This window comes from Miniopterus natalensis, chromosome 2 (assembly GCF_054644295.1).
Source record: "Miniopterus natalensis isolate mMinNat1 chromosome 2, mMinNat1.hap1, whole genome shotgun sequence".
Lineage (NCBI taxonomy): Eukaryota > Metazoa > Chordata > Mammalia > Chiroptera > Miniopteridae > Miniopterus > Miniopterus natalensis.
In genome coordinates this window covers 37165194-37178434 of record NC_142082.1, presented here as the reverse complement: position 1 = coordinate 37178434, position 13241 = coordinate 37165194, and the positions used below count along the sequence as shown (strand labels likewise).

The 13241-nt window shown below is 42.6% G+C and overlaps 1 protein-coding gene across 5 annotated transcripts in view; it reads left to right on the top strand.

Moving 5' to 3' along the window:
- Window positions 1–3010: 3010 nt before the first annotated feature.
- The window catches only part of MBNL2 (muscleblind like splicing regulator 2), a 147453-nt gene continuing 137222 nt past the window's right edge, over window positions 3011–13241 (top strand). For all 5 annotated transcript variants that reach the window (XM_087814267.1, XM_087814266.1, XM_087814263.1 and 2 more), the window contains exon 1: window positions 3011–3227. The gene's annotated coding sequence lies outside the window, so the exon portion shown is untranslated. The remainder of the gene's footprint in view (window positions 3228–13241) is intronic.

Sequence of the window (13241 nt, the reverse complement as noted above, 5' to 3'; positions counted from 1 at the left end):
CAGGTTTTCTCTTGAACTTGTCTGGAGGGTCAGGGAAGAGTTTCCTGAGGAAATGGCCTCTGATTAAGCTACCGAGGTAGGCAGGGGCTGGATGGCACAGGACCTTGCAGGCCATTTGGAGAACTTTTATTCCTTTCCTAAAAGAACAACCCAAAGATGTTTAAAGGTTAGTTTAGTCAGCCCAAGCTGCCATAATAAAATGCCAATGGCCTAAACAGCAGAAATTTGCTTGTAGTTCTAGAGGCTGAAATCAGCATGCCAGCATGGTTGGGCTCCTGTGAAGGCTCTCTTCCTGGCTTGTAGATGGCTGCCTTCTTGCTGTGTCCTCACTTGACTGAATGAGAGAGAAATGGTCTCTCTGCCTGATGTCTTTTCTTATAAGGGCACAAATCCCATCACAAGAGCCCCACCCTCATGACTCAATTACCTTCCTAAGCCCCATCTCCAAATACCATCACATTGGGACTTAGGGGCTTTGGCATATGAATTTCCAGGGACACAGTTGAGTACATGACAGAAGTTTTAAGCAAAAGAGTGTGGAATAATCAGAATTCTGTTTTTGAATATTTATTCTGGCTGACATATAGGAAAAGGATTGAAGGGGTCAAAGACATATACAGGAGGCCAGCAAAGAGGCTGTTTCAGTAGTCATGGTGAAAGACCCTGATAGCTTAGACAAAGCTGCATTGGTAGAAATGAAGCAAAGTAAAATATTTTTAAATATTTAGGTGCTACATTTGACAGGCTTTGATAATGAATTTCCTATGATGGTTTCAGGAGGAGGGTCAAGAATGACTGCCAAGATTTTGGCTTGTGCAATTTGATGGGTAAGATACCAATTCTTGAGATAGGAATCATGAAATCAACAAGTTTGTGCATGGCATTTTGCTAAAAGCAGTAAGCAATACCCATCATTTAGTGAGCAATTTTCATGGTCAGCCACTGTATAGATGTTTCACGTACATTATCTTAATATACTATACAAACCTTGCCTTTTGAGATGGGAAGATCAATTCATCGTTAAGGGTATAATGGTCTGGTAAAATGAACGGTTCAGAATGCTTTCAAAGGGGGAGACCATCAGGGAAGACAATGTGAGCAAGAAAGCCACAACAGAACAAAGAGGATGCATGCTGAGGTCTAAAGGTTGGGCAAGATTTTGTTAAGTGAAGCCCTTGGCAGTCAGGTCTGGGAATGGAATGTAGGAGCCAGGTCCTAGAGAAATATGGATAACTCTGCCAGAAAGTTCACTTAGGAAAACAGTGTAGAAGAAGTTGAGTAGAAAAGCAGGGGCCAGATTATGAAGGATATTGGAAGTCTTTCATTTAAATGTTATAGAGAGAAGAGTTTGAATATGGAAGGAACATGACTTTACATGACAGGAAAACCTGTCTGGCAACAGGGGAGCTTGATTATGGGGAAGCTTGAGTCCCAGAAGCCAACTTATTAGCATTGGTATTATCCAGGTAATAGGTCAGAGTTCTGAACTAGCTGAGGGGAAAACTCAACAAAACTTCCTTCCATTGGATGAAAGTAGGAGGATTAGTCAAAGTTCACTAAAATTTCAAGAATAAAATGAAAAGAATGTTAGTTTCAAAGCCAGAATCAGGAAGAAGAGATTTAAAAAACTGTGATCATTCGCTTATAATGTTTGACCACAGAGATCATTTACATTTTCAGGAAAATGGTGACAGACAAAAGCCTGCAAGTGATGATCTATGATGGATTTATATTGGGATAAAAAAGATTAGAAGATTTGAGTGGAACAAAGCATGGTACTCTATTGAAGAAATGGCCTAAAATCATATGAAACATTTTGTTTGTAAAATAGAATTGGCAAAGTCAAAAGTAACCATTCCATTCCATCCCAACTGTATACTTTGATTACAGATGCACTAAACAGTTGCTTATAAACAACAGTGCATTAGGTTCAAACTTTCTGATGAACGGGGCTTTGTGCCTGCCTTGGTCTAGTCATGTAATCATGACACAATTTTTTAAAATTCAAAATGTTGTGCTTAGTGGAAGGAAAATGTATACTTTTTATGCTTCCCAAATACCATATGTTTTCTTCTTCCAAGCACGAATGGCGGGGCAGGAGAAATAAATAACACTCATCTTCGCATTTCTCTTTTCCTGCTTTATCTCAGGGAACGTCACCACTTCTAGACTGTCCCTTTGTGGAGTGGCACCTGAGGTGCCTCATTTGCAGTGTGTGTTCGGCGGTAAACACCTTTCTTCATTAATGATGGTATGGGCCAATGCACAGTGTTTATCAAATGATACTACCTTAGGGTGAGGTTCAGGCACACGTAATCATCTCACCGGTGCCTGCCAAGAACACAAAAGGTAGTGCATAGATATCAATTTCATTGTCCAGAATTCCCTATTTAAAGTCCCCAGTGGTCTGAAAACTTAGCTGAAAGATATATGGGCCACAGTCATTAACGACTGCCATAACAGATGTCCTACAGGAAAACTCCGCGTGAGGGTCTAAGCATGTTTTGACTTTGAATATGCACTCGGGCTAACACACTCTCCCTCGCTAATGGAAATCACATGTAAATGTTCTGTAAGGTATTAATTTCCACGGCAGACGCGGAATTGTTTTTCCTTCTAAAAACATCTGCCTTGTCAAATGGGCTAATGACTTCAGTTTTCACGCACAACCTGGATTTCTTTGGCATCTGCGGAGTTTTGTCTTTTCCAGAGTCTTCCCGGGGCAGCCGCGAGCTCCGGGCTGGCTGGCTGCAAGGGTGTTTTCTCGAGCTGCCCCTCTCTCTGCTCTGCCAATTATGTGCCACTTTGTCTGGGCGCCGGGATTGCTTTCTTCCGAGAGGGAAATTCCTCTTTCATCAGTATGGATGCACTGTTTTCACACACGGCCCCGAGCGCTGTGTTGCTGTGTCGGCCAGCCTATCAGGGCCGGTTTCGGACGAGTAGGGCTGACGAACTGGCTGCGGATTGGCTGCGCGCGGCGGGGCGGGCCTTGTGGGAGGGAGGGCTGCAGCTCACAGCAACAGAGTTTAGACTGTCTTTGCTTCATCATCTGAAGGCAAAATTTTCCAGCTAAGGCAGACGGCGCTCAGAGTACAATAAACAGGGAAGGGGAACTATTTACATGGAAATCCCTTCCTCACCATGCAGGGGCGAAGCCTGGGCCGCTTGATTCTGCCAGATGTGCCTGGGATTACTGCGAAAGGGAAGGAGAGGCAGAGCTAAACAAGGTAGGAGGATCACCCCCACCACCTCTGCTCCCCCCTTCTTCTTCTTCTTCTTCCTCTTTTTTTTTTTCTTGAATGTTTAAAGAGTTTGCTGCAGTATGCTGCATTCCATGTGTGTGGCTTCGGGAAGCCAGGGAAACTGGATTCCACTAATTCAAATGTAATACTTGCAGGGGGACCCTGGAGTTTTATGTAACATTTTGATTTGAGAAAAAGAAATGGCAAAGCTCGAATCTATGCCGCCGGTTTGGGAGTGCGGCATGAAAAAGAGGTTTTTTTTTTTATTTATTCAAAGACTAGATCCATTTATTCGACAAAAATAAAATTGAAGTCCTGGGAGCATTCCTTTTTGTTGTTGTTATAGGAAATTTTCATACTGCCGTAGTGAGCTCCTGAATAAATAAAGTTTACGTGGATCCTATTATGTGAGAACAGACTTGTAATTAAGAAGAAAGAAAAACCCAGCTTCATGGTAAATAATCATCGGTTGAATGTTTAGCCCCCAAATATATTTATTTATGAGAAATTAAGGCCCTACCTAGCTCTATAATGCCACGGCTTTCATTGGGTTTCAAAGGCGCATTTTTAACAAGCTAGCAAGAGGTAGCTTTCTGACAAGTTTTCGATACTGTAGTTCAATGTTTACATTTCTTTCCCTGGCATGTCGGAGCCTTTGTTTCCAGCTTAAAGTGGAACATTATATTCAAAAGTAAAGCTGGGTTAATAATGCTTACTGCAATTATCTGATCTTTATGCATTTTTAATGAGAACACACAGCCAGCAGAATAATTTAATGAGGGCAGGCTAGCTTTTAAAGCTGTGTTTTCACTATGCCGAACCATATCAACTTTCTTGCCGAGAAGCAGCCCTGAGAAATGATGGAGAAGATTTATTTATAACACGCTTGGCCCAAGAGAAGGGGAGGATATGTTTGTTAAAGAATTCTTTCTGCCCTTTTCCGTTTTAAATTTCTGCCAGGCATGAGGAAACTGTGCTTTTTTGTTAGGCCTCGGAAGCATGTGTTTACAATAAATGTGTAACATTTTTAGAATAGTTAGCAAGCACTGAAGCGAAGAAAAAAAAAATCCAACTTGCCTGCCCACCACCTCCGTGAATGCCCCTCCAGAAACATTACTATCCTTTTAGAAGACAAAGGTTAAGTGGAAAGATATTTGCTAATTGAGTAATATGTGCATTTGGGAGATAATAAAGTAACAAAAAAAGGAAGGCATTCTTATAATCTTTAAATAAGATGAAGTTTCTTCAGTTTTCCTGCCTGTGTTGTGAGAAACCATGGAAGTGCTTGTTTCATTAAGGGCAGTGCCACGTAGATTCTTCTAGACCCACTGTTTTTACTTTCAAGGAGAAGTGCAGGACACTAGCCCAGAACTTCTGACGTCATCTCCCAACTATTTCTGCTGTGTGTTCTTTTATTCAGGCTCGTGGAGAGGAGTATTTCTTTCTGTCCTGGCCAGGAACATTCTCTCACTTGGCAGGTCTTGAGTTATGTCTTCATATTTTAGCCTGCCCTTTCTAAGCCCTAAATGGACCTCCCGCATAAGCAGGACATCTTCTCCTACCTGCCTCGTATCGGGTGGGTCGGACCAGGTTCTCTGCAGGGTTCTGGCTGCATTGGAAAAAGCAGTGGGGAGCGGAACACGGCCCAACTTCCCTTTGGTGCAGCAGCCCAGCACTGCCACCTGGGTTGACAGTCCCTGTGGCCCCATTCCCACTTCCCCCAGAGCCACGATTCAGGACCCAAGTTATGCCACCGAGCTCACGGCTGGTTGTGATGGTGGGAATAGCTGCTTTTATATAAAGAGCACCATGTCCTGGCGCAGAAAAGGCCAAAGGAAGTGCAGTCCATTACTGCAGGCTGTCAGTGCCCTGTCACAGGTGGCAGCCTTGGTCGTAGACATCAGGGGGAGGTTAGTTTTTTAATAAAGAGCCCTTGAAGAAAGAATTTCCATTAGAACAGATTGGAGTTCTTGGGAGTTCCCGGTTCTAGTTTGCATCCCCCTTTGAACTGCTTATGTAGCCATGAGCAAGCGGCCACCTCAATTTTTCTCTTAATAGAATTGAATAATATTTGCTACACTTTGCCTCATAATTCTAGCATTTTGAGAGGCCTTGACTTTGTACCAACAAAAAAAAGTTGTTTGTCTCTTGGCACAATGAGCTATTTAAAGTACTAAGGGATAAAACCTCGTATTAATGAAACTGTTGGCAAATGTCTTAGGGTATTAAAATATATAGTCATATATACAAAACCTTTTCCCCTATTTGTGCTCATGTAAATTTCCTAGGGATATTTATTCTTAGACCAACAGATAAAATTTCCAAGGAGATCAGAGCTTTGGGGTTTGCGTTTTCTCCATCGATCTAATGTAATATACTAGCAGCCGTGCAAAACAGACTATTTCAGACATAGGCCTTGTAGTGCCCCAAAGCATTTAGTGCTATTTTTTGCTTTGACTTTGGCATTAAATTTGTGAAAGTAGAGTGAAGAAGAGAGCAAATAAGATGAAAGGAGAAAAATACGCTTGCAAAATATACCGGTTGTGCAGCTTTACTGGTTAACAGCCTGCCTCCTCTCTGCTAGTTGTTGTAATTTGCTGTTGCTATGGTGAAAACAAATCAATATCACATGGCTCCCAGCCAGTCCCGCGCTCAGGGAGCGCCACAGAAATTCAAGATCAGGTACTCAAGATTCCAAGCAAGAATTGGGAGAAGAGTATTTGGATATTGAGCTTAAGAGAATTCCTTACGGTAGACGGATTAGGCTCAATCTTGCATGCGTTCTCTCTTCTTCCTGCTCTTTCCTCCCGCTCACAAGAGAACATGGAAAGGGAGGCGTATTGATATGTTTACATTTTCCAAAATGACAAAATGTATTATGAACCTAGAAGTGGATTGGTAACATTGCAAGGGGTAAAGGATTCTGATGAATGGAAATATTGGTACAACTGCTGGGTATGCTGGATGTTGAAAATATAGTTTGGGGGCCTTTTAGATCTCCAGGAACGACGGCACCTGAGAGCTGGAAGGGTCAGAAACAGTTACTACTGTTGTGTCAGGCAGAAAAACCTGGCAACTCTGAAAAGCAGGTGGGCCCTGGAGGCGAAGGGCATTATGGAAAGTAGGGAGATGTGAGCCCTCAACCTCAGCAAGTAGCAAAGGAAAGCTTTAGGTCCAAAGTCAGGCCAGGCGAGCACGGAGCCCCAGGGGCAGAGCAGAACAGAATAGAGGTCGCTTAGCTCATTTCACAAAATCTGCGTCATGTCCAACCCGAAGGCCCAGCAAGGAAAGTGAGGAAGTGGCTACAAAGAGAAGTAGAGGTGTCACGTGCCCAGGCGTTCTTTCTGGAATGGTCGATTGAAACTGGTGGGCACAGTTAGTTATTCACTGCCGTGTGAAGCAAAAACCTTGGTATTTCATGCTTTGGTTTCTCTCTGAAGAATGGGGCAGAGAGACTTAGGTGGACTTTAAAGATTAGTTACAGTACTATTTTTCTGCTTTTTACTCAGCTCAGTTGTTTTTGTTTTTTAATGTGTACAAACTGTTAGTTGCAGCTGTGGTACTATTCATAGTAAGGAGTCCTAAGCGGTGTCACGGCTGGGTCTGCGTCAGGCCTGGGCCTCCTGCTGCTCAGCATCATTTATCTGAGGCTAGTCCCACTTCTGTTGTTGAGAGTGAAAATACCTGTGAAAGGCAAGGCCCTGGGATTTCTCTTGTGAACCTGAGTCACAGAGTTGATGGACAAGTTTTCAGCTGTCCTGCTCTCTTCAACATGGCAGCAAATCTTGGTAATAAAAGTGGATCCACTGATTTACCTGCATCCTCTGACAAAGAACGCCTTGTCTAGGAGAACCTAGGTCGGTATATTCCATCAATCAGTCAACAAGTGTTTATTAAACACCTCTTGGGTTGTCTGGCTTTTGCTACTTGGTTAGGACAAATCAGTCACCCAAATACCTGACTTTGTGTATGTGCAAAGTAATGGACAGAAAGAAATGATGAAAAATTGTAAGTTTGGAAGATGTCAGTAATAACTTTACTGACTGATGTTAATTTAACATTGCTAACAGTCAGGCACTAATTGTAGGCTTGAGACAGTTTTGGTGTTGGAGAGTAAGAGAAGGAATTTTGATTTTTACTTATCTATATGTACTTTCTTTACCTGCATTGTATTTCTCAGCATACATGCTGTTTAAATAACATATAAAGATGAGCAATAGACATATGAGAATGATGTCTCCCCCAAAATCCAAAATATAAGGCTGCTGAGAGCAATCACCCAGTTTTAGCAAGCTGAGATTTAGCCCCAAAGTGACTGGGGAGCATGGGCACATCACCTAAAAAGCCTTAACCTTACCAGTCAACAGAAGGAAATCCTAGACCCTCTCCCACACTTCTGAGCCTCGGGGTGCCTGGGAAGACACTAATGCAATTATCTCACCCTTCCCATCCCAGTAAGGAAACCTGACTCCTGACCCTGGAGGATTAAACTTTCTCTCCTTTTTTCCTTAAAAAAAAGAGTCACTTTAAAAAAATCTATTTCCCTCTTAAAAATCCATTTTTATTTTTTTTTTAACCTTAACATCAAAATTAGTATGTATTCTCTGGGTGTAGGCAAGCTGCAAGGTAAGGGACCCAGTTTGGGGAAGAGCTGAGAGAGGAGACCAAGCCTGTAACAAACAAGCTTGAAGAATTCTTTTCAGCTCTGGGTCTTGCAGACAGATGGGCAGCTTCTAAGGTTTATGAACATTTACTGGCAAGCTGGTTGCTGTAGAAGAGCTTTGGGGGTGGTAAGCCACCTCGGAGGACAAAGGGAGGAGGCAGGAAACAAGGAAACACACCCCAGGTCCCTGGTCCTAAGTAGTTTGCAATCCACGATCGCTGGGGAACAAGATACTTACAAACAAGATAAGAATAGGTCGGCACACAAGTGTCCTCAGAAGCTAATTAACATATGTATAGTTCCTTACTCTTTACAAAGGGCTTTCACAGACATTATCTCAATTAACAGTTCAAACAGAGGATTAAAAAACCAAGGGCCTAAAATTAGAGCTCTCTGGCCAGGGTGTGCTAGGGAAAGCTCCTGGAGGAGAGGAGGTATAAATTGGATTTTAAAACTTTTATTCAATAATTTTTTTTTCCAGTGGTGAATTAACTTTAAACTTGAAGAACAGGAAAAACTCGTAAATGTCCCTGGTGCATGTGTGCATGTCCCTATCTTCTGTCCCCAAATGCTTTCTTGGATGAGTCCATTTGTAACAAGTACAAGAGGCAGCCTAGATGACAAGGCAGAGCAAGAAGAGAGGTCGGTTGGCTTCACTTGCTCAGCTCTGACTGCTGAGAAGGCATCGGGGGACAAAACCTATAGTGTCTTCATACCCCATCCCAGCCACACAGTAGTAAGGTGACTTTGGCTATGGATTATGGGGAGGTGCTTCTAGAATATAAAATTCATTAATGGGTGTAAAATGGCCTGCAGGATGGGGGGAAAATAAAAGTCAACAGTGGAACCAAAACCTGAAATATTCCATTAGCTCACGAGAGCATCTCATTGAGCTCTCTTAAGCCTGCTAAAGGGGTAAGGGTACAGGGAGAAATTAATATTTTAGTGGCACATGTTATAAACTAGGTGCTTTACACACAGAGCTCATGTAATTTGAACCTTAGAAGAACCCCATGAAGTTAATGTTGTCCCCACAAAGTTAATGTCGGCCAATAAGAGAAGGGAATTCGGAAAGGTTCTATAACACACCGATGATCCTACAGCTAGTACTTGGCAGAACCAGGATTTAAACTCAGGTCCAATCATACCTCTGAGTTCTACAGGTAGGTGACACTATGTTATCAGCTGAGCAAATAAAATTGAGAAAATAAAAATAATTCACTTGTAGGAGGAAATAAAAGCTGAAGGTGGAGGTCAATTATTTTAGAAATCTCAGAGGTGCTTTATATAGTTCACATTATAATACACAAATACTGGGTGGAATAATAACAGTAATGTCTTACATTATATATCATTTTAGTTTTTATGCTTGCCATCTCTTTTAATGGTCACAAAATCCCCCTTTTGTCCCCATTTTATAAATTAAATAAAAACTGAATTTTAATGATGTTAAACCATGTGTTAAAATCTCACTAGCTAAAAAGTGGAAAAACGAATCTTCAATCTTCAAAACTGCCTTTAAAATTGCATTGCAGTCTGACTTGGAGTTTTCTTGTAATGGATGTTGCAGAGTGGAGTGGAGCCCAAAACAAGGAATTTTGGGAAGACAGTAATGTTTTTACTTAAGATATTGGATTATTTTAAAAATCTATAAATTTCTGGCATCCTAGATGCAAGCTTCAATTAATCAACTAAAAAGTGTTGGAGAAGCATATATTATATCAGTGGTTTACTACTTGTAATTTTAAATGCCCTGAGAGTTCAGGAAAGTAGAACTCTGTTTGGGCTGGATGGAGTAGCAGATAAAGCCTCTATGGAGGAAGAGATACTTCCTCTGCCTCTGAATGGGTCTATTTTGTCTAGAAATCAGTGTTTCTAAAGTGGGATATCCATACCTGAAGCCTAGGGCAAGATCATTCTCTAGGTAAGGAAAATAGTTGAACTTATATATTATTTAGCTCATCCTTTTAAATGTCAACTTTCTTTTCCAGGACAGTGTTGCTCAATGGTTGGAGCGTTGGCCCACACACCAAAGGGTTTTGGGTTTGATTCCCAGTCAAAGGCACATACCTGGGTTACAAGTTCAGTCCTGTCCCTATCAGGGCTAGTTGGGGAGGCAACCAATCGATGTGTCTCTCTCACATCGATGTTTCTCTCTCTCTCTTTCTCTCCACCCCCCCTCCCTTTCTTCCACTCTCTCTAAAAAGTATCAATGGATAAAATATCCTCGGGTTAGAATTAACAAAAATTAAAAATAAAATGTCAACTTTCTTTTGATGACGTATGTAACATATGAGTATTGTTATGCAAGAATAACATTTATAAATAACTAGCTCAAAAGTAATTTTTCTCAGAAGTGCATATGATCAAAAAGTTTGGAGAGTACAGTAGTCAAAAGTAGAGAAATGAAGGTCATCTGAAGGAGGAACAGTGTGGTGTGATGTAGAGGCCAGTGTGGAACTCGACTTTGGAGAATAGGGATTACATATTGGTCAGCAGTAGGAAATAGGGTTGGACAGTGTGGTGGAGGTCAGAATATGGAAGACTTGGAGGGCCATGTGGGGGAGTTTAAACTCACTCCCTGAAACATCACATCTAATGCCTTATAAGGAGTTAGATAGGACTTGTAAGATAAGGTTAGAGGTTAGAAAATTTGTAACAAGAGATGCCACTAGCCAGAAAACTTTTGAAGTATTCCAGGCATGGTGTGGGAAGGAACTGAATTCTAAAGGGCAAATCTGTCTTGAAGGAAAAATAATAGCAGCTAGTGAGAGCTCAGAAGAGTCGAAACGACATTGGAGTTTCTAGCAGGAGAAATATTGATGGGACCCCAACAAAAAATGGAGGGTAGATAGAAAAGGGGACCAATCAGTGGGAATGGGGTTGGGAAGGGAAGGGAAGGGAAGGGAAGGGAAGGGAAGGGAAGGGAAGGGAAGGGAAGGGAAGGGAAGGGGAAGATGCGTTCTGAGTTTTGGGATGGTGTTTTTATCTAATGATGGGGTCGTCCAAGTGGGATATCCCACAGACGTTTCACAGTGGGAGTGGAGGACAGCTTAGACACCAGGCTGTACCTGTAAACTGAGACACACCTGCTTTGAAGCCATCGTTGAAGCCGTGGGTCTCACTACCTCCCATTAGAAGGGAGCATTCATGGAGACAGGCAGATGACCAGGGATGAGCCTTGGGGAAGACTGCTTGGGCCTAGAAGAGAATGCGAGGTAGCAAAGACTCGGGAAAGCAAACACCCACACAGGAGCAAAACTCAACCAAAAGTGAGCAACCGAGGCTGTTAAGCCCCTTATGTTAGTTAGAGACACAGAATGTTGGCTGGATAAGGAGAACTTCGTAGCTATATCTTTCTTCTATACAGTTGACTTTTTAAATACAAAACAAAAGAAAGCCTTTAATACAATGGTTATCAAGACTTCTGCAGCTATATTTCAAAATATACATTTTGGGGGTGTTATTGGTTAGGGCAGTGATTCCAGAGTGATTGGAGATATAACTGGACACTGATCATCCTGTTCTCAAAAACCCGAGGCTTCATTTATTCCTGGGCCTGGCACACCCTGGGTCCTCGTCAACCCAGCCATGAGGACTACTCTGAAGAAAACGAGAAAGTATACGAAGTGTGCAGATGGCTGAAGCCCTGATATGTAATGCCTACAGTGGGCAGCGCTTCTCAGGCTTTCATGTGCATAGCAAATCACTGGGAGATCTAATTAAAAATGTAGATTTTGATTCAGTAGATCTGGAATGGGGCCGAGATTCTGCTTATCTGAGAGGCTCTAGAACACAACGGTGGTGTTGCCAGTGTACCAGTGTAAGTGTAGATGGTGGCGGCCTACTGGGTTTGAGATGGTTTTAAAGGAGTGCTCTGTGGGGCTGGGGGCCAGCACCTACCTCCTCAACACAGTAGACCTTTTCAAGCTGCTCAGGCTCGGAGTGGAGCTAAGCTTGAGTTCCCTTATCTCAAGAGCTTTGCACCAAAGCTGGTGTGGCGGAGGGTGCGAAGGGAGGGAGTTCAGCAATTTCAAGCAGTCTGTGGCTGCAGACGCCCGTCTTTGGATGTCTCCCCATGCCTGCGATGGCTGTCTTCTCTGTGGACACATCCTCTCACCAATTCCTCAAGAGATTTACTTACTGCCTCCAGAGAAAACTAGTGTGTTTGTTTACATGTCTGTTCCAGAGATATTTTTTTTTCTTATGAAATACATGTGTTCAAAATCAGCTTTAGATTTTTTCTCTCTAGACAGTGGTCGGAACTGGAGCCTGCAAGTCTGATGTGCCTGCTTCAGTCCGCACCCTCAGTGGGTTAGTTCAGGGAACTTGGACAAACTCATGTTTCCCTTAAGATGTAGATAATGCCTTTCTCCCCTCATTCTCTCCAAAGAATATGAAGAGTATAGCGGAAGTATTGTATGCAATTAAAATTGCATTTGTATAAATGCTAGTTTTAAAGTCTTGCAATGTGAGTGAAGACATTATGATGTTTTACATCTTGTGTCCCTCTGTCATCCCTTTCCTCGAGTGCTTCATTTTCCTCTGTGCCCCCTCATGTAGTCCCCCCTTCCCCAGAGCCAGGAGTCTAGCTAAACTGATTTAGAGGAAGTCTTCACTGCCCAGATGCCCATTTAGTCCATACACAGATGGCCGGTATTTTTATGCATTTTTAATTTACAAACAACCTTTTAGGAATGAAAGGGAACAAGTGTTTATTGGGTTTATTGAGTGCCTACTAGATGCCAAGCCCTCTGCCGAGAGCTCTGTGTACTTCAACGGAGTTAAACCTTTTTACAAAGAAAATGAAGTACAAGGAGGCTGTTACTTGCCAAGGTCACACATGAGAAAGCGACAGAGCAGGGGTGAAACCCAGTTGGTGGTCTCTAAGCTTCCAGACCTTTTCCAGTAGCGCTTCCTTGGGGTTGCAACACAGGAGGAGTTTGCTTTAGAAAACCTTCTTCTGCCTTTGTGGGCACTGTTAGCAGAATCCACTAAGTAGTTAAATAGAACACAAACAAGCAATTACTGGCATGCAGGGCAGGCATGAGTTCAGTTTTAGCCAGGAGCTCCTCCTCACAAAGGGACTTGGTAAATGGCCAGGGATGGCTGGAGCACCATCGCCATTATGATTGGTTGGCTTTTCCTTACTCCTGGATCCCCTTCGTGTGCGCGCTGGCAGAAGCTTAAAGCCCTTGGTATGGAAAGAATCCTATGGATACCTTAAATACATAACGTATGCAAAAGCTCATCATCAATTGTGAGTCCCGCACAAAAGTGAGAGGGACTGTGTCGCTGTGGCTTTGCCACCCTCTGTGAGGATTCTTAGAAATCCC